At 39.3% G+C, this 26,491-nt stretch overlaps 1 long non-coding RNA gene across 3 annotated transcripts in view; it reads right to left on the reverse strand.

The window, feature by feature from the left end:
- The window catches only part of LOC102161092, a 148,709-nt gene that overhangs the window by 13,211 nt on the left and 109,007 nt on the right, over positions 1-26,491 (reverse strand). The window lies entirely within an intron of this gene.

The raw sequence follows: 26,491 nt of genomic DNA on the forward strand, positions 1-26,491 counted from the left end.
CAAGGCCAGGGATCAAACCTGCGTCCTCATGGATGCTAGTCAGATTTGTTTCCACTGAACCACCATGGGAACTCCCTATACCTGAAATTTCTAGATTCATTTCAGTTCTCTCCTTCTTCCTAGCCCATTTCTTGTTATGTCTATCCCCTTGTTATGTCTATCCCACCCTTTTATACTTAATAGTTTTTTTTATATTAAACTTTCCCATTACTCTGTGGTTTCTCTCTCCTGCTTAGGCCCAGACTAATATAGCTGGCTTCTAAATTCATAAAGACGATAATAGTATTAATAAACACAAAAAAAAACAGGAAGAGGAGGAGTTTTGGAAGAAAAATAATTTGTTCTGTTTTGTTCATGTTAAACTATGGTCCTTGACAGGCCACTCAGGAGAGAGTCAAGGACAGAATTTTACATTATCTGGTGCTTTTTCAAACTGCTTATGTTCTAACTCCAGCCACTGAGATGTTTATTGAGATGTGACACTAGATTAGGGTACAGACTCCTGCATTTATTTTCAGTCTCTACAGATGCTTCTCATGTGCAATTGCTTTATTGGACAGTGTAAGATGCTGGTTAAGAAAACAGCTTTGTAGTTGTATTAATTTGGGTTTATATCTCAGCTTTGCCTTTTATTAGTGGTGACTTTGAACAATGATGAGTTTCTTCTGCAAAATGTGGCTAATTAGTATTTAGCTGTTTACATTGTAAGAACTAAACTAGATGAAGACATGTAATAAGCATAGTTCTTGGCACATGATAATATTTTAGTAAGTGGAAGGAGTGTTTCTGGAATTCGGCCTCTGTCTGCTGGTGCCAAATTGAAATGCAGAGACAGTTTGGGGTAAAGCAGAAAAAAATAGCTTTATTATTTTGCCAGGCAAAGGAGGGTCACAGCAGGCTAATGCCTTAAAGACTGTGCCCCCCACCACCCCTTAGAAAGAACTGCAAGGAGTTTTATAGTAAAAAGCAGAAAAACAGGTTTTCAAATAGGAATCAGGATTGGGACAAACATCTTCTTTCTTTTGAGGGAATCTTATTCATCAAAGCCGGAGTGAGGAGATGTTCACGATGGTGGTCTTCTGCCTCAAATAACAGGACTTGGGCAAAGGGCACATTGATCAGAGATAAGAACAAACTAGAAAATTTCCTGGAAAACATCATGTGCTAATAACCTTTAACCTACAGGCAACTGTGCTGAAGTTTCCTAATCTTTAGCTTATGGGTGATTGTGTTTAGGGTGCAATTCAGTCAGGGAGAAGGACAACATAGGACTCCAAGCTGTTCAGTTTTAAAGTATTCATTTCTAAAAGAAGCATAAACAATATAACTTTTCTCTTAGGTGTATAAGATGCCTATATTATTATGTGTATTCCCTGAGAAGGAACCAGGATCCTGCTCCAAGGCTGTACTATTGTTGCTTGACTATTCCTCCCTTCCCTGATCAGCAACTGTCTCAACCTGTCCCTAGGAACTCAGGGAAGTTCATGGTGGCTGAATGAGGCCCATTTCCTAAGAACAAGAAATGAGGGACACAGAAAGGCTCTTGTGCCCAGGAGCCCCACAGGGCCATGTCCAGTATCAGGAGTGATTATTCTTCTCACATGTTCTGAATCTGTTTTATTTTTCTACATCCTACTTACCCCCACCTTGTATGCTCTATAGTTACATCCTTGCTTTACACTTTACCTGCCTAGATAGTAAACTCCACAAAAGCAGGGCACTTGTTCTAATCACAGTTGCTTTTTTAGGGCTCAGGACCAATGTAGGTAACTCAACAAGTATTAACTGAATGAATAAATTTGAGCAGTACCAGTACATTTAGGGAGCAGAATCAGTGGCCCTGAAAGACCAAGAGAGAGGTGTATTTAAAACAGAGCCAATGTTTGAAAAGTAAGAAGCAGACAAAGTCATTGAAGCAGAAGAAAAAAACCTCTCCTCCACCTCTTATGCTCTCTTAATGGGATCTGCGAATTAAACTGAGAGAGGACAGGTTAACAAGAGAAAAGGCATACAAATTTTATTTGATGTTAATTTTACATATACACAGAGGCCTTCAAAGAAAAAGAGTGACAACATAAAGAGGCATTTAGACTCAGGGACTTACATGCCATTTTAACAAAAGGTTAATATATTGTGGAGACCTGACTAGATAAAGGAAAGGGGCTTAGGCTTCTGGGGAAGTAAAATGTGGGAAGGTAAATATTTGTGGAAACTAATGGAAGATAAGGGTTACTTAGTAAATTTTGTTTATTCAGACTCATCTTGGTGCTATCTCTCTTTCCAAAGGGAAGATTCTAGTTGCAGAATGAATTCAGAAATGAAATGGAAATTGAGAAAGAAAAGCGAGGATTTATTTGAGAAATACCTCTTAAAGAAAGGTGGTTTCTCTGGCATGCCAGTTACAAGGGGCATCCAATTGCATGGGTGGAATACTCCCTGGGAAGGTGGGATTTGTTTGTCTAATTCCTTAGTTTTCATTCCAGTTCCACGAAGGAGAGATTTCGTCCTTGCTTAGCTTTGATCAGAAATGCCATGGTGTTCGTGCATGATGGGTACTTCTTATCTGCATAGCTAATTTTATCACAATGTTATTATAATTATAATGAGGGCATAATGAGCAACAGGTTACATTGGGATGCTGGAAATTTTCCACCTTTCTTAGTCTCCAGGGCACTTATCACACCAAAATGTGTGGTTTCCTGTCAGTCTGGAGGTTCTTGCTTTCCTTTGTCTGCCCACAGACCCTACTGTTTGCATGATGTATGGTTTCCTGCCATCTGGCCCCATGGTCCCCTTCTCTGCTCATAACTATCTGCCTTCTGTAACATCTCCACCTCCAGTGATAAATGTTATTCTTCCTTTCCCAGTATGAGAGGGAGACCCCTTCACAAAGGAAATTTATGCCCTGTTTTTGGCAAATAGAGGGAAGGTAGAAAGCTTTTCCTCCTGCTGTTTCTCAACTGCCTTCAGCTCAAAATAATTCTCATGCTAAAGTGGCATATTCTGATCCCCTTCAACATTACAGAGGACAAGTCAGAGAGGCAAGAAGAGAATTAGGAAAGGATAGAGTGTAAAGACAATGGAATAATGTGATAGAACAACCAGGAGTCTGCTTAGCATCTTTCAGGAGGATTGGGAGTGAAAATTAGCCCCCAGGTATAGCAGAAAGAAAAACCCATAGTCACGAGATTGGAGGCAGGACATCTCTGGGGCTCTGAAGTCTGATTAGTAAAATCAATATGTAGTTGTAATGAACACAACATAGCCAAAACTAAGTAAGAAGAGAAGGTTTCACTCTAGCTCATAGATAGCCCTAATATATTTATAGGATGATTAAATGGTCCACATGGAAACCATGAATCTGCTCAAAGAAACAAATTTTATTTGTACAGCACAAGTCTGGGCCTCTGAGGACTCTGAGCTACAAACTTGGGCATCCAAGCCCTCCAAATGGCAATGCTCTAAAATTAATCTCCTCCACGTGTCATCAGTTGAAAACATGAACCACTAAATATCAAGCTTTTAATCATCAAGCTCATTGCTTGAAATGCTGGCTCACGAAAACCTTTTTCTAGATAATTTGGCTGCTTGTGTACTTGTATTACTGGGAAAGAATTCTTGTCTGTAGAGTAGAAATACTTCTCACTTTTACAAGTGGGAGTTCTCACTGTGGCTCAGTGGGATCAGTGGTGTTTCTGGAGCACTGGGACACAGGTTGGATCCCAGACAGGCACAGTGGATTAAGGATCTGCAGCTTGGATCTGATCCATGGCCCAGGAAGTCCATATGCCAAAAAAGAAACAAAAAACTTGGATGTTGGATTTTGGTTTAATGTCAGGCCACTATGCACTTGATCACCATGAGTATATTTCAACCTAGATCTGACCACTTCTGGGACACTTGGAAATTTTCACTTGTGGATGGAAAAGCTCAGGTTCAAAGCATAGATTGCAATGACTTCAGGAAAGAACATATTCCCATGAAATCATTTGATGGTCAAACTCTCCACCTCAGTCATCTCCCCTCTATCCCACCATGCCCTTCAAACAGGCAAAGATGATAAAGTGGTACAGACTGAGGAAATAAACACAGCATGCAAAGACTTTTCTTTCTGAAAGTTCATTGGTAAAAAACAAGAAAGACTCAGGATGGCAGCTAACTCTGAGGTTGGGTCAAAGGTGGGCTTAGAGGAAGGATAGAGTAAAAAGCAAATTCTTATTATTGGGTAGAGGGGACAATACAAGAAGCATCTTCAGGGAGAAGAAAGAAGGTAGCAGCTATAATTCAGTACCTAGGAGGAGTGGCTCTTCTCTGAGAAAGAGGGTCCTCAGTTTTTTCAGAATACAAGAGAGGAGGAGGAATGGGTGCAGTTATAAGTAAGACTAGAGACAAGCAGAGGAGAAATAGGAAGAGTTTGTGCTTCAGGGATGCCATTTTCTCTGAGAAGTCTGCTAAGAGTAGTAGGGTTGGGGAAAGGGCTTTCAGAGATTGGCAGGAGTTTGGAATACCTAAGAAAGCAAGTGGGAAAGGAGGTGACAGGGGACAAATGGGAGGGAGAATGAACATCACTGTCGTCACCCAGAAGCTAGAAACCATTTCAAACTGTACAATTACTTGGCAACCAGAATCAGAAGTAAAGAAAGTACATGGCTGGTTAATACAGATTTGCTCCAAATTGAAGCAAATATAGAAAGACGAAAGGCCATAGAAAATAAGACTTTTGGTGAAAGAATCATTGATAAGATGGAATTTAGATTTGGGGATGGGAACAGAAGGATGTAAAACTATAAACAGACTTGCAGAGAAGGGGAATATGGAGGGTAAAAGCAGTAGACATATTACTAAATAGGGCATACGAGGAGTGCTAAAGCAATAAAAGCATATAAAAATGGAAGATGATGGTGGAAGTGGGGATTAAGACATTAAGGGATTGATGAAGCCATGGCTAGAATATCATGTCAGCCAGTCAATCAAAAATTTCTGCTGTGTGACAGGAATACTTTAAATCACTCTCCCCAAGAAATTCTGGGCCAGGAGGTTCACAAATTCCTGATGGATGTCTGGTCATTAACCCTGTCTTGAAAAACCCTTGGGATACAGACATCAGTGATAACTAAGGCTTGTTAATTAACACCCATCCAAGCCTGCTTCTCTGTCCTGACAACCCTAATGAGGATCTCTACTGCACTGGATCCCAGCCTCAAATGCAGCCCCATGGGAACCCATGTCTCCATTCACCTTTGCCCAAATTCTGGCCCTCCAAGAAAAGATAAGGGCATATACTTCAAACCCAGTAGAGGCTGGCATATTCCAGCAGGATGCAGTACTAATGATCTCTACATCTGTACCTACTGGCCAGAAAACTTGAAACAAAGTTATTATTAGCCAAAGCTGCTGGTGAGCTCTGGAAAAAATATCCTAAGAAAGTAGCCAATAGCAATAGCTCTACTCAGACACTGTCAAATGCTAGTTGCCCAAGAATCAGCAAACACAGCCTGTTGATAAGATCAAGCTGGTTTATTGTTTACTGCAGGAAGAGAGACCACTATAATCACAGAGCTTTGGCAGTGACTCAGAGAGGTGGGGCAGGGAATGGATCGCAAGGTCAGAATTCAATGAGAATTCAAAGTATAAGGCAGGTGTCTCTTTCAAAGCAGCAGAGAGAGGGATGCTCTCTGCTGCTCACACAAGGCACATTAAGGATTAGTGAAAACAGCAAGGAGATTATTTTGAAGCAAGATATTAAAGGAATTATAGGGTGTAAACTCTAATGCTTTACACTGAAGAGTTAATGGGTATTATGTTCCTATTGGGGCTGTGAAAAAAAATACCACAAATTTAGTGTCTTAAAACAACACAAATTTATTGTCTTACAGCTCTGGAGGTCAGAAGTCCTAAAATCAAAGCATCAACAGGGCTGAGTTTCTTCTGGAGGCTCTAGGGGAGAAGCTGTTTCCTTACATTTTCCAGTTCTAGAAGTCACCTGTATTCCTGGGTTCATGACATCTTCCTCCATCATTCTGACCTCTGCTTTCATCCTCATATCCTAGCCTCTGACTCTCACTTTCCTTCCTCCTTCTTGTAAAAATCCTTGTGATTACTTTGGACCACCCAGATAATCTAAGATAGCCTCCCCATATCAAGATCAGTCACATAATCACATCTGCAGAGACCCTTTTTCCATGAAAGGTTAAATTATATCTTGAAAAAAATGTAAGGTAACTGGTGATAATAAGGGCACAGGTTTCAGGGATTAGGACAGAGATCTTTGATGAGATGTTATTCTGTCTTCTGGAGATCTACCATAATGAACAATCAAACTGTTTGCTTTGACAGGAGACTCTGGAAAAGTAAAGTACTGTTAATGAAGACTACCAAATCATGTTACTGTAGGCAGCAGGTGTCTTCTCAGACTGCAGGCTGAGTACAAAAGTAAGATGGCTTTGCCAAGGTGATCTACAGATTCAATGCAATCCCTATCAAATTACCAATGGCATTTTCACAGGACAAGAACAATTTTTTTTAATTTGTATGGAAATTAAAAAGACCCTGAACATACAAAGCAATCCCGAAAAAGAAAAATGGAGCTGGAGGAATCAGGCTCCTATATTACAGAGCTACAGTCATCCAAATGGTATGGTACTGGCATATAAACAGACACACAGATCAATGGAACAGGATAGAAAGCCCAGAAATAAACCCACACACCTATGGTTGACTGATCTACAACAAAGGAGGAAAGAATATACAATGGAGAAAAGTCAGTCTCTTCAATAAGTGGCACTGGGAAAACTGGACAGCTGCACATTAAAGAATGAAATTAGAATACTCTAACACCATACACAAAAATAAATTTAAAGTGGATTAAAGACCTAAATGTAAGACAAGATACTATAAAACTCTTAGAGGAAAACAGACAAAACAGCCTTCGACATAAATCACAGCAATATCTTTTTGGATCCACCACCTAGAGTAGTAAAAATAAAAACAAAAACAATAAATGGGATGTAATTAAACTTAAAAATTTTGCATAACAAAGGTAACCATAAACAAAATAAAAAGACAGTCCACAGAATGGGAGGAAATCTTTGCAAACAAAGTGATTGATTTGGGATAACTTTCCAAAATATACAGTCATACAATTCAATATCAAAAAAAAAAAAACCCAATCCAAAAAATGGGCAGAAGATCTAAACATACATTTCTCTAAAGAAGATATACAGATGGCCAAAAAGCAAATGAAAAGATGCCCAACATCACAAAGTATTTAAAAAATGCAAATCAAAACTACATTTATCAGCTCATACCAGTCAGAATAAATGTTGGAGTGGGTGTGGAGAAAAGAGAGCCCTACTAAACTGTTGGAGGGAATGTAAATTGATAAAACCACTATGGAGAACAATATGGAGGTTCCTCAAAAGACTAAGAATAGAACTACCGTATGATCCAGTGATCCCACTCCTGGGCATATATCAAGAGAAAACTATAATTTCAAAATATATATGCACTGCAATGTTCTTTGAAGCACTTTTACAATAGCCAAGACATGGAAGCAATGTAAATGTCCCTCGATAGAGGAATGGATAAAGATGAGGAACATGCATACAGTGGAGTATTACTCATTCATAAAAAAAGAATAAAATAATGCCATTTGCATTAGCTTTATCATACTAAGTGAAGTAAGCTAGACAAAGACAAACATCATATGATATTACCTATAAGTGGAATCTTTTGTTTAATGATATAAATAAACTTATTTACAAAACAGAAAAAAACTCACAGATTTTGGAAAAAAACTTATGGTTACCAAAGGGGACAAGTGGGGGAAGGGATAGATTGGGGGTTTAGGTTTGAAATACACACTATTGTATATGAAATGGATTGTCAATGAGGACCTGCTGTATAGCACAGGGGAACATTGTGCAATATTCTATGATAACCTATATGGGAAAGGAATCTGGAAAAAAAATGGATATGTGTATATGTATAACTAAATCACTTTGTTGTAATTCAGAAATTATCACAACATTGCAAATCAACTATACTTCAATAAAACTTTTTAAAAAATGATGGCTTTGGTTCTCATAGCCTTGACCTTCAGCATCTAAGGCAACTAAGATCCACATATCACAATAATAGACATGACTTACTGAATCCAGATTTCTTCATATAATTTAATTTCACTGTTTGCTGAGTGTCCAAGAGCCATAATTGCCAGTTAACCACCCAGTCTGTAAAGCTGGAATCCCAGAGGACAAAGGCTGCTCTTTTAGCAAAGCTGCCACTCTGAGAAACTGTAGCCATAAGGCCAGACCACAGTCTAGCAACAGCAGAATATCTCTTCTTGGGAGACTGTTGAGGCCTCTAAGGCGGGTGACTGGAGGCACCTGTAAACCTTAGGGTGAACGAGGCCAAGGGGTTCTCCCTAGGGCCAGTAAATTATTCCCATAGGCAAATACAGATCCTTCCCACTCAAAACTCTCCATCTGTGGCTCTGAACATGGCCTGCAGGTCTTCAGAAATATGGTGTACTCATCAAAAAGCCTCTTCAGTTTGATCTTACTTACCCTTGGGTCTCCTGCTGGGGAAATATAATTAAAAACAAAATCTCTTTCCAACTGAGAAAACCTCTCCACAAAGGTAGAAGAGAAAGAAAATAATTTTATTATAGAAAACCCATTAAATCAGAATGTGATGCACATTACAGGCAACATGCTGAAGAGTTTGCAAAGGCAGAAAGAAATCTTATTCTTTAATATCGCTAAGTGGATACATTATATTCATGTATTCAAGCTAAAATTGCTATATTTATTTTATCTTTGCAAATTGAGATAGGGTTTGCAATTTGGATTAAGTGACAGCTGAAGTTAATTCCATTTCCTCCTAGGAAACTGGGAGATAGAGTGACCTTACTCTAAAAGGTCAAGGCCAGTAGCACATTTACCTGTTACCCTACCCCCAACACCAGAAAACTGACTTTGGCCTCCATTTTAGTTGCTATCCCCAAAGTCTACCACATTAATCCTAAATTATCCTATCCTTATAACCAGTGTTCCCAAATTTCAACCCATGGTTATATCCCTCTTTTGGTGAACTCCATTCAAAGGCCTCCATCTTATCATCTTCCCACCAGGTCTCTGATGTGGGAAAGAATTTGTATTTCAGTGGAAAACTGCATTGCATAAAGGACATCCCTTCAAGTTATCAGGCTCTAGCCCTCTCCATTGTTCTTGAGCTCTGTAAGTTGTAGGTAACTGATAGACATGCAAATTCTGTCCTGTATTATAGAGGTTCAATTGTCTTTCCTGACAATCTATGCAAAAAAATTTGCCTCCATTTACATGTTCAATTCAATATCCTTTTGCTCTATACACTTCTGAGCTTTTTTGACTTTTCTTTGCACAGATTATAACATCTGCCCTATTCCCTCTTGAGCTAAGCAAACATCTTCATTTTAATAAAAGTATAATGAAGTGGTTCAGAGTACGTCACCCTAAAATATGCCACTTTGGCATAAGACTTACTTTGAGCTGAAAGTTATTGAGAAAAAGGAGGCACAGTGTAAATTCTCTGCCCACTCCCAACCCTATCTGCCTTAAAGCAGAACATAAATTCCCCTTGTGAAGGTGCCCTCTCCATCTTCCACTTCCCATTCCAGGAAGGGGACAACAACCTGATCACTGGAGATGAGATGTGCCAAGAGGAATCTACCTAAAATATCATATTATAACAACTTTTATCTTCCATTAGTTTCCCCCATGTATTTACCTTCCTATAGTTTGCCATCCTTGGAAGCCTAAAACTCTTTTCCTTGTCTTGTCATTTCTCTACAAATTTATTCTTCTTAGTTAAGATGCTACAAAAGCCAAGTTGTAACCACTTCTTTGAGTTACACATGACTGAGTTTCTCCCACAAGTATGTGCACTGCATGTGTTAATAAACTTCGGTTTGTTTTTCTTTTCTTTTTTTGCGTTCGTACTGAAGTATAGTTGATTTACAATGCTGTGTTAATTTCTGCTGTACAAGTAGTCAAGGCATGGTGGTACTGGTACAAAAACAAACATATGGATCAGTGGAATAGAATAAAGAGCCCAGAAATAAACCCAGACACCTATGGCCAATTAATATTCAACAAAGGAGGCAAGAATACAAAATGGGGAAAAGACAGCCTCTTCAGAAAGTGGTGCTGGGAAAACTGGACAGCTGTATGTAAATCAAAGAAACTAGAACACCCCCTCACACCATGCACAAAAATAAATTCAAAACGGCTTTAAGACTTAAACATAAGACATAACACCATAAAACTCCTAGAAGAAAGCATAGGCAAAACATTCTCTGGCATTAATCATACAAACGTTTTCTTTGGTCAGTCCTCCAAGACAATAAAAATAAAACAAAAATAAACAAATGGGACTTAATCAAACTTACAAGCTTCTTCACAGCAAAGGAAACCATAAAAAAGATGAAAAGACAACCTACAAAATGGGAGAAAATAGTTGCAAAAGATGGAACCAACAAGGGATTTATCTCCCTTAGAGAGAGGATGAAAACAAACAATCCAATCAAAAAATAGGAAGAAGACCTAAACAGACATTTCTCTGAAGACATAGATGGCCAGTAGGCAATTGAAAAGATACTCAACATCACTAATTATTAGAGAAATGCAAATCAAAACTACAATGAGGTACCACCTCAAACTGGTCAGAATGGCCATTATTAAAAAGTCTACAAATAACAAATGCTGGAGAGGGTAAGCTGGAGAAAATGCAACCCTTCTACACTGTTGGTAGGAATGTAAATTGGTACAACACTGTGGAAAACATTATGGAAGTTCCTCAGAAAACTAAATATAGAATTACCATATGACCCAGCAATTCCACTCCTGGGCATATATCCAGACAAAAATTTCATTCAAAAAAATATATGCACCCCAATGTTCACAGCAGCACTATTCACAGTAATCAAACCATGGAAACAACATAAAAGTCCATCAACAGATGAATGAATGAAGAAGATGTGGTGCCTTATACAATGGAATACGACTCAGCCATAAAAAAGAACAATTTTTCTCAATATGGATGCAACTAGAGATTCTCACACTAAGTGAAGTAAGCCAGAAAGAGAAAAACAAATACCAAATGACATCACTTGTATGGGGAATCTAAAACATGGCACAAATGAACCTATCTATCTATAAAACAGAAACAGACTCATGGAAATGGAGAACAGACTTCCAGTCTATTGGGAAGGGAGAAGGGCATGTAATAGACTGGAAGTTTGAGGCTAGTAGATGTAAATTATTATATTTAGAATGGATAAGCAATGAGTTCCTACTATATAGCACAGGGAACTATATCCAATCTTTTGGGGTAGACCATGATAGAAGATAATATAAGAAAAGGAATGTATACTGGGTTACTTCACTGTTCAGCAAAAATTGGCACAACATTGTACATCAACAATACTTTAATAAATGTAAAAAAAAAATCTGGTATACAGAAAAGTGATTCAGTTATACATATGTACATTCTTTTTTAATATTCTTTTCCATTATAATTTATCTCAGGGGGTTGAATATAGTTCCTCGCACTATAATAGGACCTTGTTTTGTTTATCCCTTCCATATGTAATGGTCTGCATATACTAACCCCAAACTCCCAGTCCATCCCTCCCCCTTGTTTTTCTTTTGTCAATCTGACTGGCAGGGATCCAGCTGGGAAAACTAGGAGAGTAGAGGGAACAAATTTTTCCTCCCATACAATAGGAATCATGATTTTAAACTTATTTTTTTTGCTTTTTAGGGCCTCACTCGCAGCATATGGAGGTTCCCAGGCTAGGTGTCTAATCAAAGCTACAGCTGCCAGCCTATGCCAGAGCCACAGCAATGCCAGATCCGAGCCATATCTGCAACTTACATGCCTGCTCACGACAATGCCAGATCCTTAACCCAATGAGCAAGGCCAGGGATAGAACCCGCAACCTCATAGTTCTTAGTTGGATTTGTTTCCACCATGCCATGACAGAAACTCTGGTTTTAACCTTTTTTATAAAAAAAAATTTTTAACGCTAGAAGTAGCAAAGAAGGAGAACGAGGCAAGTGCTCTTTTGCTTTACTTGCTACAGATACCATGCTTCTTTGCCCACCTTGCCTCATGGAGTTTTTTAATACACACCATCTCCCCATACAAAATACCTTCTTCCTTCCAGTTTACCCTTTGATCTTCTATCAACTCACAGCTACCCCCAAGTCTTCTTAAGTCCGTTGCCTTATCAGCCAGCCACCTCTGGATCACCTGAGAGAACATTCTAGTCCATCCCCTTCCTCATTTCTCCTGGACCCACTGACACCACCACACATGGCTTGAAGCCTGCTTTTATATCACTCTTGTTGAAATACCAGTAGGATGCTCACAACCTAGGACTTCCGAGAATGAAAGGCAATCATGTTAAAAATCACAAGGCAAGAATAATAAATCAGGACTGGCTTGGGCATCCCTGAGTGTATATTTATTTATGCTATGAATCTGTGAGAGGATTTGATATTGGAATCAGATAATAGGTGATTGCCAGTATCCTGGACAAATCACTCATAAGATATGTGATGTTAAGCAAGTTGTTTTATTTCATTGAGTTTTGGTTCTTTCACCTGTCAAATGGAAGTAGAAAAACAATTTTCCAGGAGTTCCCATCGTGGCTTAGTGGTTAACGAATCTGACTAGGAACCATGAGTTTGTGGGTTTGATCCCTGGCCTTGCTCAGTGGGTTAACAATCCGGCATTGCCGTGAGCTGTGGTATAGGTTGCAGACGTGGCTCGGATCCTGCGTTGCTGTGGCCCTGGCATAGGCCGGCGGCTACAGCTCAGATTAGACCCCTAGCCTGGGAACCTCCGTATGCCACAGGAGCGGCCCTAGAAAAGGCAAAAAGACCGGAAAAAAGGAAAGAAAGAGAGAGAGAGAGAGAGAGAGAGAAAGAAAGAGAGAGAGAAAGAAAAACAATTTTCCAGCACCAGTTGCAAAAACTAGATGGAAGGTTCTTACCATAGTGCCTTTTACAAAAGGGTGCTGAGTAAAAGGCATCTCTGATCACCCATGTGAGACCTGATGAGGTTCTTGCCCTTCAGCTTCCAGATTACAGGCCTTGCTCCTCCTGATCCTGCCAGCAGTTCAATCCATCCCCCAACCCTAGGCCAATGGAGAGGAATTAATACACTTCCTGCCTTCCACCTTGTATTTTCCACAACTCTACCTCACAGTTTACCATAGAAAACTAAGAAAAATACCTGGTATTTTGGGAAAACTTTTTCTTAGACATTTTCATTATTTAAGCACTATCTCATAAAATATCTGAAAGGAAATGATGGTGTAGATAACATCAGCACAGAAAAGGGACTTTTAAATCTAAATTCTAGGCAGAACTGAACCTATTCTAGGGGTTTAGATGGTGGATTCCATTACTGTTGTTGTAACATTATTTGTAAAATAAGCAAAATGATAGCATTTACATGTATCTATGGGGTCTGAGTCATTTGCCTCTAGAAATATCTATATAGAAGACGGTAAGGGAAAGGCCAAAAGGGGATATCTATAAGACAAGGAAACAAACAGCATTTACCTGGTACTCCCTAAACTCTTTTCACTTCATCCCATTCTGCCCAGCTGCAAACCAAAGCAAGCAGCCCCTTGTCTGATTGTTAGCTGATGCTTGGAGTAGATACTTGCTGGCAAGCATCAGAGATTGCAGTCTGCTCTCTGCTCTTCTAAGCCTTCCATGTCTGAGGATTTCATGAGACTGGAGATTATATCATTCTACAAGGCCCTACCAGGGCTGGAAAGGGGCCTGAAAATTTATCGCTACCAAAAAATTCCACCATAAACTAAAAACTGGGGGAAAAGAAGGATAAAAATGGGCATGTTAAAGCTAGATCTGTGAACCAGGCTATCAAAAAAGATACGCAACTCTGAATCATGAAGGAAGTTTTGACAGCTAGTCTCTCACTGCTTCAAAGAGTAAGGAGGGGGTGACTTTTTTTTTTTTTTACGATTTGGTGATTGCCTGCTTTGACCAATATCTTTTATATGTGTTTTTATCTCTTTTGAGGAACTTTATTCATTCAACAAAGATTTACTCAGATTTAAAATGTGTTAAGAACTGTTCTGAGCCCTGGAAATACAATGAACAAAACATGAAAATCTCTGCCCACTGGAGTTTATGTGCTAATTAGGAAATAGTCACCTATTGTGGTAATTATTCTCCTTATCTCACCCTTCTCCTTTTGTTGTAAACTGTTCCGCACATTATTTGCTTTATGTTCCTTTGACTAAATGAAACACAGTATCTGGTAAAGATTTGTTTCTTAAACATTTATGTTGAACTGATGAGTGGCTAGAATAGTAGACTGTATTCATTAAGTATATAATGGATTTAGTGAAGCTTTCTCTTTTGTCTATAGGCAAAATTAATACCTCTCTCCCTTTATAATCTCAAGCTTTTTACTTCAGCTGCTATCCTAGTCCAACTACAGCAAGATTTGGTTGAGTTGATACCTTTGTTTCCACCAGATTAGGAGTAGCTTCTGATGAAGCAACTACTTGAAGTAACACTGCATTCACAAGCACTAAGACTCTCAAATATTTATTCAGTCTATAGGGCAGCAAACTTTGCCATCCTCAAATGTATCACTTTGGCATATGGATTATTTCAAGATGAAAACAATCAAAGCTCAAAAGACTCAGAGAAAAACTTTGACCTTCCTCTTAACTGCCTAAAAGGATTTAGACAGAGGACCTGTTCGCAAGAATGGAGCTATCATTATAGATGTGTCAATTGGAAAAAAAACCCAAAAAACAAAAACGCGTAACATAAAAGTTGAGAATTATGTTTTATTCAGCAAACTTGCTGAGGACTTAAGTTTGGGAGACAGTTTCTCAAATAGCTCTGAAGGACTGCTCAGAAGTGGCATGGGAGCAGCCAGGATATGCAGGAGTCTTTGAAAACACACACACACACACACACACACACACACACACAAACAGTTAGCTGGAACATCAAAAGATTACTGTCAATTAAAGAAAAAATAGACATCTCAAATTAGTAAATTTAGCAATTTTCTTTGTATGGGAAGATAGAAAAGTCTGGGCTCACTGAAACCATTCCTTTGATATGCACCTTAACTCTGTGGGGCCAGTATCCTGTTTTCTCCATCCTGAATCCCCTCAGGTGTACCACTGGGGGAGGAAGGGATCAGCTACAGTGGCCGATGGCTTGATGGTCACAAACACCTGCTATTTACTATTACTGCAAGTGACATTCTTTGTGCACAAATAACGACAGTATAATATGAATGAGTTATGGTAGACAGGGAGGGACCTACCAAAGTCTGTTTCTTAAAATTCCTCTGTGTCCTATTTTTCTTTATGGTCCACAAATATTTGTTTGCCAAATGTTGCTCTTTTTCATCGTCCTGTGAATTGCCTTCCTTCCCTTTAAAGTCCCAGATCTTTTATTTTTATTTTCTTTTCCAAACAGTTCAATGTTGATTTTTTCATTATATTTAATTACTAGGTAAATTATCCATCCATAGAGTAGGATATGAAATAAGACTCTGGGCTCAAGCCCCAATCATATAGTTGACTTAGGATGTGACCATAAGCAACTTGATTCCCTCCTGAAGTTTCTAGGCTGCCAAACTATGAGTGCCAATTAATGCATTCTTAAGATTCCTTTAGGCCTTAGAATTCTAAGCACTAAACAGTTGTAAGTCAGGCATTCTTAAGCAAAGAGAGTATAATGTCATGAGACATGTTTCTACAATATTTTCTTAGCCTCTTTGCTGAAAACTCCATCTTGTTCTGCTTTACTTTACCCCATCTTCCTGCTTGGAAAACAGTCACAGTGCTGGTAAATGACTTAAGCTTAAGAACAAAGACCTAGAGGCATAAGTTATTCATAGGGTCAGCTGAATGAGGACATAACACATTGGTCTAGGCACACAGGACCTGTGCAGATTGGCACGCCATTTGCACAGCATGATACGTCCTCTTAAGAATAAAAGAAAGAGGAGCTTCATGGCCCCAAGGGGTTTATGAGGAGTCATTAGCAGGATATGCATTAGCAAGGAAAACTGAGGTGCAAACCTAGGCATGCAGGGTTGCTCACATAGGCTTGCCATCTGCGGAAGCACAATGTGATTCTCTAGATGCTATGCATAGATAGCTGATGCCAAGCTTCCTCAAAGGCTAATGATTGTTAAATGCCTAAAGGTCAGAATAAAAGCTTAACCATCTACCAGCTATGTGACTTTTAAATAACTTAAAAAACCTATATCCTGCACCTACAACCCCCTCCTCACTTGACGTAATCCTCAAGAGCACAATAAGAGCAGTGTGGTTTCTTGAGGCAGGGCTCTTGTCCCTAAGACCTTGAGTCCCCCAGTTCCCACCTTTACTTAAGATAAATGTCTCTGTGTCTTGTTTTATGTTAACTTTTTTCCTTAAGTTTCACAGCACCCATTCTTCAGCCCCATCCTGCTGAGCTATTCTCAGCAGTGTGAGTGGTAGAGTGAGAGAGAGGAAGAGATATGCATATTTGTAATTTTGAAGTCTGGGTATAAGTTAAAACCCAATGTATCATATCATTTTTTGTTGCAGAACAGATTGGGAGATCACTTCAAAGTGCCTGCATGCATGTACCTATTAGGCAACTGCATGTACAGGTCTAGAAATATGTCATCCAAGCTGGAGCTCAGATGCAGGAAATCTGAGTGGTTATAACAATAGCTTATGAGTCACCCAGGCCTGGGTTCAAACACTGGCTTTAACTTTGCCTAGCTATGAGAACCTAGACAAGAACTTTAACCTTACTAAGAACGTATTCCTCCTGGAGATTGAGGAATGGATTAAATGAGAAAATGTGTACACCAACCAACAAAGGGCCAGGCAGCAAAAGTGATCGGTGCCATTATCTTCATATAGATGTGAAAGTCATCAGTCATCATGATATAGATAAGGGGTGTTGCCAAGGGTATGATGCTGGAAAACTAAAGAGAATCAAAAGCAAAAGCTCAGGGACTCCAGTGCCAGAGAAACATGCAGAAGAGGAGTAGGCAGAGAGATGGAGACAGTAGCCAGAGCAGATAGAATGCCAGGGGAGAATCAGGACAGGTGGAGCTGGAGGCTGATAGGAAAAGTGTGCCAACAAGCAGGAGAATCATCTGCATCCTCCTCTCAGTAACTGAGGACAGGCGATAAAATTTAACCCTTAGATTTGGCAAGTGGAAGCAACCTGGAAAAATGGGAGTTTGAATAACTTTGAGAAAATTGAGGAAGTACACGAGGATCTCAATTAGCACTGTAAGACTCTGAAAGCTTAATCATAAAAATGGGTGCATAGGAGTTCCTGTCATGACTCAGCAGGTTAAGAACCCAGATAGTACCCATGAAGATGCAGGTTTGATCCCTGGCCTCTCCCAGGGGGTTAAAAGTCTGGCGTTGCCACAAGCTGTGGTGTAGGTTGCAGATGAAGCTTGGATCTGGCATTGCTGTGGCTGTGGCGTAGGCTGCAGCTGTAGCTTTGACTCGAATCCTAACCCAAGAACTTCCATATGCCATGGCTGTGGCCCTAAAGACCAAAAAAGAAAAAAGATGCATAATCTTAAAAAGAGTACAATCTGTATTAAAATCAAGAAAGCCCAATTAAAAGTATGAGCACATCTAAACACATAATTTGGCTCAAGCTAAAAACCTGAGTATCTTATTTTTTTTTATTAAATCCATTATAAATTCCTTTACCTCTGTTTCAAAAATAAGTGCAAATTTGTCTACTTCTTTCTATCTCCTCTGGCCACTGCCCTAACTGAAAGCATCCCTCTCCCCTCTGTACCATCAGCACCTCAACAGCCTTCTGCCTCCTTTCTTTCTCCTATAGAATCCATTATCCTGAATAGCTATTTTTAAAATAAAAATTGGATCATATCAAAATATTGTTCTAAATTTTCCGGAGACTAACCATTGTACTTGGACTAAAATTCAAATTAAGGTATTTGTACAGGGTTGTAGGGTCCAACATGGCCCTACTATAGACTATATCTCTCACATCACCTTATCCTTGCTTTCTACACTTCGGCCATAGTCATCTTTTTGTTCTTATACATGTCAAACAGTTTTCTATTTTTTTTAAAAGAGTGCCCCAAGTGACATAGCTTCACTACTAATTAACTTAGATACAGCTCTGCTCACCTCCATGGCACCATCACATCGGCCTGTTCTTTAACTGAGTTTATTGTGTAAGCAAAATACTGTTCTAAGGATTCAACATGCATTTTTTCATTTAATCTTCACCACAACTTCATGAGGTCAATGATATCATGATTCGAATTTATTAGGAAAAAGAATTATAAAGAGGTTGAAGAATTGAATAGGACTATACAGCTAGAAAAGAGGAGCTGGGATAGTCAACCCCAAGCAATTTGGGGTGAAGGAGGGAGGGGTTAGGGAGGAAAGAAGGAAGAGAGAAGCAGAGAGAGAAGCTGCAGGTGATAGCTTTAAGAAAAGGGATGCAAATGATACTGGAAGCCAGAGAAAAGGAGACCCTTATTATGCAGTGGCAGAATGTTCATCATTCTCAGCTCTCCAAAAGACAGATGATTCTAAAATTAATAAATGATTCCAGGAATTCCCATCATGGTGCAGCGGAAACGAATCCAACTAGGAACCATGATGTTGTGGGTTCCATCCCTGACCTCTCTCAGTGGGTTAAGGATCTGGCATTGCCATGAGCTGTGGGGTAGATCACAGACATTGCTTGGATCTGGCGTTGCTGTGGCTGTGGTATGGGTTGGCAGCTGTAGCTCCGATTATACTCCTAGCCTGGGAACCTCCATATGCCACAGGTGTGGAGAAAAAAAAAAAAAAAAAGCAAAAATACAAAGAAAAAAAAAAAGGAGAAAAGAAAAAAGTGATTCCCAGCAAAGATCCAATTCAGGACCCTATGAGAAATACATGGTCTAAAGATGAGAGCAAAGTAGCGACTATAAATCCCTTTCTTAAGGCCTAAGAAAGGTTTAAGGTAGCAGTTCAAACAGACCAAAGTCCCTGTAAGGAACTTAATGTTGTGTCTCACAGATCCTCTCCTCATTGTGATTCTAAGAATTTTAAGAGCATTGTCTTATAGCAGTCTTACAAAAAGCTTGGTACAAAGGGGCTTATCTCAGGGAGACATGTAGATGTGGTTTTTTGTCTAATGGAGGATAATAACAATATTCAGAGGAGATCTACTAAATTTTTAAGAGACTGTATTGGTGAATACACAGCTTAAACTAAAAGAAACATGAAATTTACAAAATTAAAAGATTTGGACCCACATATAACTAAGTGTTGGAAGTAGGCTGAGAAAATTACTCTGTTGCAATACATAAGCAATTTATTAGGAAAAGGAAATGATGATTCAGATGGCAAAACCAAGAGCCCAGAGGGCAGAGCCAAGAGCCACTGTAAATCATTCTCAGAAAGTAAGACTGAATCCTAATCACAAAATGGATAGCATATGCCCAGCTAAATTTCAAAGTTGCTTTGGCATTTTACAAACATGAACATATTTTATTTTCAAAACAGCCCTGTGGAGTAGATAATAGTCCTACAATCCACATTGTATAGATGACTGATTTGAAGTACAGCAAGATTGTACAACTAGCTCATGTCAGAGCTGGAGTTCCATCACAGGCATCCTGAACACAGGATTTTGGCATTGCTATCTCACCAGAAAAATTTAACCTGAGAATCCACCCTCTTATCAAAAAATTTTTTCATTTAAAAAAAAAAAAAGGTGCTTTGGAATGGCAACTCTTGTGTTCCTCCTATTTCCCCTCCTGATAAAGGCATTTAGAGTGGTTTTAAGCCTATCCCACTATTGTATATTGGGTGTGTGGGGAGCAGACGACTTGTCTTTTCAGTTCGTAGATCTTTTGGGTAAAGAGGAATTGTACTCAAGGAGCTGTACTGCACCCAAGGGACCTCATCTTCACCGGCACCGTGTTTGTACAGCAGGATCCTGGACTTTGATCTGATGCTGTAAAGCGCTGAGAGTTGAGGATCTTTCAGGAGGGGAAGAATATTTTTCACATCAGAGGGATATAATTGTGGCCAGAGGGTGGGCATATTTTCCAAAGATGCCACATCTATTCCACATGCTCTTTTTACAATGCAACACTGATACTCCCTCAGATTTGTGTAACTACCTCAACAAAGAACATATGGCACAGTGACACTGCATGGACTTTGAAGCTAACTCAAAAAAGGTGATTAGATCCCACCTGGCTCTCCTTTCTTGGATACATGTCTTGGGAGCTGATAAATAAAAAGTATGAAACTGCCTGTGCTGGAGAGATTTAATGTAGAAGATACAAAGAGATAGAGCTATGCAAAGAGCCCCAGTTATAGTTGCACTTAGGTATTTGAGTCTTCCTAGTATCAACTGCCAGATATGGAAGAGAGCTTTCATGTGATTTCAGCTCCCAGCATTCAAGTTGCCCCAGGTGACACAAAGTAGAGCAAACATGAGCACTGCACATATTGTATATTTGTGAGCAAAACGGATGTTAAACCAGTAAGTTGTGGGGATGTTTGTTATGCAGCTTGGCAACTGGAACAATACTCCTGACCAAACAGATCCTGTTGCACCATAGCTAAGAAAATTATTTCTGGAATATTAACTGAGGTACCTACATTACAAAGATAGTCCCAGGCATCTAAAATTCTGCTGCTCCAATCTTGACTCCTAAATGTCACTGGGACCCAATGACCCTCTTTTCAGCAATCACCCAGCCATACTCACTCCAAAATTTCTCCCACTTTGTCGCCTCCAGAACTAATTACTACAACCCTGGACATGAAATATATTTTCTATCCTTATTAATCTTCACTATTCATTCAATTTTTATTCCATTTTTAGAAGGTAATTTAAATATGCTCTTATCAAAACACACAAGAGTTCAGAAAGAATCTTTACTGCAATAGCACCAAATTTAAATATCACTGCTTCAGCTACTCAAGATCCATTAACCCTTCAGAGAAAAACACTGCTCTCCCCCATCCAAGCATTCCATCAATGCTAGTGACAACCTGATCATTCCTCTACCAATCCTCCAGTTTATCAGTCCTCCTGAGTTCATTGTTATTCAGCTAATTTCTGGACAAAACCACTTATCACTCCACCTACTTTCACCTCCAAACTTTTTATTTATTTATTTATTTTCCTTTTTAGGGCTGCACCTGCAGCATATGTGAGTTCCCAGGCTAGGGGTTAAATTGGAGCTGCAGCTGCCAGCCTATGCCACAGCCACAGCAATGCCAGATCCAAGCTATATCTGCAACCTATACCACAGCTCACAGCGATGCTGAATCCTTAACCCACTGAGCAAGGCCAGGGATTGAACACACATCCTCATGGATTCTAGTTGTATTTCTAACTGACTTTTCCACAAGGGGAACTCTCACCTCCAAAATTTTAGAAATAACAATCTATGCATGTTTCATGGTTCCCTCTTTACTACTGTCAAAATGGAAGACAGTTCAAAGGGCACAGCTGTTAGGTGAGATCTCAGCTAGGCCACCCAAACATGCCTCAGGGAATATATTATTTCTTAAAGACATCACAATCTGAAGTTTGGACCTTTACACATCAAAAAAACATATATTTCCAAGACTAGAGTTGATATGACCCATAAATAGACTCATGATGATCAAACTAATTCTAAAATAAAAACTGGAATTCCAATATCAATTTATAGTATGAATTCATACCTACTATCTGTGGACCAGAATTCTCATGCCCACAAGATTTACTATTGCTTTTTCCTTTTCCCCTCAATTAACAATTGAAGTCAAATTTTTATATTCTATTATATAAATCCTAATACATACTTTTAAAAAATTTTTTTAATTGTAACCTCTCCAAAATCAGAATGCTTCTTACGATTTGACTGTATTTTACGGTTACTGAGGTGGCAGTCATGATATAGTGGATTTAAAACTTTCCGTCGATTTGACAGTTCTTCAAAAAATTAAACGCAGAATTACCATTTGACCTAGCAATTCTACTTCTATACATTAAGTCCAAGAGAAATGAAAACTTATGTCTACACAATAACCTGTGCATGAATGTTTATAGCAACAATATTCATATTGTCAAAAAAGTGAAAACCACCTGATATCTATCAACTAATGCATAAACAAATTGTAGTATGTCTATACCATGGAATATTATTCAGCCATAAAAAGGAATGGAGGTATAGATTCATGCAACAATATAGATGAACATTGAAAACATTATGCTAAATGAAAGAAGACACATAAAAAGCCATCTAGGTGTTCCCATTGTGTCTCAATGGTAAAGAACCTGACTAGGATCCATGAGGACACAGGTTCAATCCCTAGCCTTGTTCAGTGGGTTAAGGATCAGGCATTGCCACGAGCTGTGGTATAGGTGGCAGACACAGCTTGGATCTGGTGTTGCTGTGGCTGTGGTGCAGGCTAGCAGCTGCGGCTCTGATTCAACCCCTCTCCCGGGAACTTCCATATGCAGTGGGTGCAGTCCTAAAAAGTCAAAAAAAATTTTTTTAATAAAATTTAAAAAATCAAAGGCCATGAACAACAACAACAACAAAAAAGACAAAAGACAAAAAAAAAAAAAAAAAAAAAAAAAAGTCGGAGTTCCCGTCGTGGCGCAGTGGTTAACGAATCCCACTAGGAACCATGAGGTTGCGGGTTCGGTCCCTGCCCTCGCTCAGTGGGTTAACGATCCAGCGTTGCTGTGAGCTGTGGTGTAGGTTGCAGACGCGGCTCGGATTCCACGTTGCTGTGGCTCTGGCGTAGGCCGGTGGCTACAGCTCTGATTCAACCCCTAGCCTGGGAACCTCCATATGCCGCGGGAGCGGCCCAAGAAATAGCAACAACAACAACAACAAAAAAGACAAAAGACAAAAAAAAAAAAAAAAAAAAAATCAAAGGCCGTGGAGTTCCCGTCGTGGCGCAGTGGTTAATGAATCCGACTAGGAACCATGAGGTCGCGGGTTCGGTCCCTGCCCTCGCTCAGTGGGTTAACGATCCAGCGTTGCTGTGAGCTGTGGTGTAGGTTGCAGGCGCGGCTCGGATCTCACGTTGCTGTGGCTCTGGCGTAGGCCAGTGGCTACAGCTCCGATTCGACCCCTAGCCTGGGAACCTCCATATGCCGCGGGAGCGGCCCAAAGAAATAGCAAAAAGACAAAAAAAAAAAAAAAAAAATCAAAGGCCATATATTGTATGATCTTATTTACATGAACTATCAAGACTAGGTAAATCCATAGAGATAGAGAAAGTAGGTTAGTGTGGCCAGAGGTCAGGCAAGGGAGGTATTAGGAAGTGACTCCTAATAGTATTGGGAACTCTCCCTGGGGTAGTGAAACTATGCTGGGATTAGATGGTGATGGAATCTTTTCCAGGTTGTCATGATAAATTGTCAATATACTGAAAACTACTGAATTATATACTTTAGAAGAGTAAATATAACCATATGTGAGTTATAACAAAAAGGGGGGATAAACAAAAAAGTCACAGAACCTATGTCAAAAATAGAAAAAAAAAAACCCAAAAAACTTTTCTAGTTAGATTATTAAAGTGCCATCATCAATGTGTCTGAGATTCAATGACACAGCATGTGAGGGACACTGTTTGCCAGACATTGGCAATGCCACTGAATGACATGGATATTTAAATGACCAAGGGCTTCAAGATATCACAGATGGAAATATTCATCTGCCTTCCCTTCTACAGCAGGGGTCAGTGAACTATGGAGCATGAGCCAAATCAGACCCCCACCCCACCCCACCCCACCCCAATTTGTTTTTGTATGAATTACAGGTTAAGAATATAAATTTACATTTTTATTTATTTAATTAATTTTTTTTGGTCTTTTCTAGGGCTGCATCCTTGGCACATGGAGGTTCCCAGGCTAAGGGTCTAATCAGAACTATAGGCGCCGGCCTATGCCAGAGCCACAGCAACACCAGATCAGAGCCTTGTCAGCAACCTGCATCACAGCTCACAGCAATGCCGGATCCTTAACCCACTGACCAAGGCCAGGGATTGAACCCACAACCTCACAGTTCTTAGTCGGATTCGTTAACCACTGAGCCATGACAGGAACTCCATATATTTACATTTTTAAATTGTTAAAAAATAACAAGAAGATTAATATTATGTTATAAATCAAAATTACATGAAATTGAAATTTGTGTTTGTAACTAGAGATTTACTGGAACACAACCATGCCCATTTTGTACAGCGGTAGAGCTGAGCAGTTGTGGCAGAGACCGCATGGTCCACAACGGCTATAATATGATGTGGCCCTTTTCAGAAAGTTTGACCTCCTTGATCTAAACCACTGAGATGATAGAAATCACTGGATAACTGATTTTGGTAATAAAAGCACAAAGGGTCCAGAGCAATGCAGCTTCAACGCATCTTGCATTTTTCCAGGTTAGTTATTTCCCTGATAACTATTATAGCTTTCTTTGAAGCATTAGCCCAATAAGTTGGCTGCCCTACAATGATATTTTCTTTTCCTGCTCAATTAAGGTTGTATTGTTTCTATGTTTCCTGTTGATTTTAATAGTAAAGCTCTTAGAGGTCTAAGCATGCCTTCCTACTGCATGTGTTCATGCTCTCTTCCCTCAGGACAGGGGGCAGCATATATAGTCAGTGCCCTCCCATATCTTTTAGACCTTGCAGCAGGCTCCAAATCCCTTCCAAGTGCCAATATCTGCCTCTTGTTGCCTGGGAACATTTTTCAGAAATGCAATAGGCTTCTCTACCTAAGCTTCTCACAAGTGAAAAAATGTACTTCTAGCAGTAACCCTCAACCAGTAACTCGAAGTTGGCATATAAATAGCCTAGCTGCCTCATCCCTTGGGTGTGTATTTTGTATCATTTCCAAGAAGGTCCTTATAGAATTAAGCTCTGGTCTCCCACTGTGGTAGCCATTTAATATTACTTCTCACAGTTACTTTTCCTTCCCTATTTTACTTCTCAAATTCTTATCAGTGTTTCCTGAAACTCCCAAATAACCTGCTTCAACTAGAATTCTTGTCACAGTCTCTGCTTCTAAAAGATTCCAAACTAAACACTGGAACTAAAATTATCTCTCCTTCAGTCTTTGAGTTTTGTTCCCTGGGGGAAGTTGTACTTGGAATAACATACAGAATTCCCAGAAATTTCAACTCTTTCAACAAGGATCAAGCTGAGCACTGACTAGGAGTAAGTTTGTTCTCCCAAGAGAGGTCAGGAATGAACCCTTGCCCTGAGAATAAAACCAAGCTTTCCCTAGGTCTCTACTTGTGCCATCAGAGGAAATGGTTGCCTGTTAGCTAAAGTTCTAGTTATACTGCTTCAGTTTAGACCAGTATGTATAACTCAGTACTATCTATAGCCTCCCCTATTCCAACTCCCTCCTCCCAAACAAAGAAATTAATAAAAGCCTCCTCTCCTGATAATTTGTTTTTCACTCAGGGTCACACTACCCAAAAAGAGTTTTCAAATTTAGAAATACTCTTAGCCATGCCTTGCCTAGCAAACCTCATATGTAGCTGGTCACCAAGTTCTTTGGTGCTGGGGCCAGAGTATCTGTGCATCACTGTGGCCCTGGCATCTTCTATGTCCTAATCGACTTTGTGCTACTAGTCTTTCCATATGCCATTTGGCTCTCCACACTGCTGCCAAAATTATCTTTCAGAAAAAAAACTATTAAATTTTGTCATTTTGCTTTGAAACCTTTTTGATACCACTCTGCCTACAGAATAAATTTCAATGTTCTTGTGTTCCCCAAGGCCCTTGACAACTGGCCCAGCCTCACTAGAAGTTAGCTATTTCTCACACATACATGAGTGATTATTTTTCAGATGGATATAGATGCTGTTGAGATGAAGAAAATGTAAATTCATCTCAAAGATTTACTGAATTCATTTTGGTTTTATTCATGTATTTTTCATCAATGGAATATAAAAATGTACCACTATTATCATGTGGAGTTGCAATTTTCTGATATTAAAAAAATCTCATATTGTAAAAGTTGAGACTCAACTAGATTTATGGGGTTTTTTTAAGTCCTTTTCCAACTTTTAGCACTACCTCATGCTATGCTAAGTAACTTTAAGGACAGGGTCATTCCGAGGGATGTAGACTTTGAGAAAAATGGTATATATGGGCTGAAAAATAAATTTGATTTTGTATTAGTGTGATTATGTGTATATACAGTGTGGATGACAAAGGGTGGTGGAAAGAAATTAGTCTAGAACTTATATAAATAGGTAAGGATGTTATAACTTATTTTCAATAATTTGATTAAAACAAGTCTGGACCCTTTGGTAGGCTTCAATTAAAGAACTAGAGTAAAGCCACACCAGTTATAATAGAGTACAATTTAGACTTTCACAATGTCCCGTAATAAAAAGGGAAGGTGGAAAC

This window comes from Sus scrofa, chromosome 9 (assembly GCF_000003025.6).
Source record: "Sus scrofa isolate TJ Tabasco breed Duroc chromosome 9, Sscrofa11.1, whole genome shotgun sequence".
Classification (NCBI taxonomy): Eukaryota; Metazoa; Chordata; class Mammalia; order Artiodactyla; family Suidae; genus Sus; species Sus scrofa.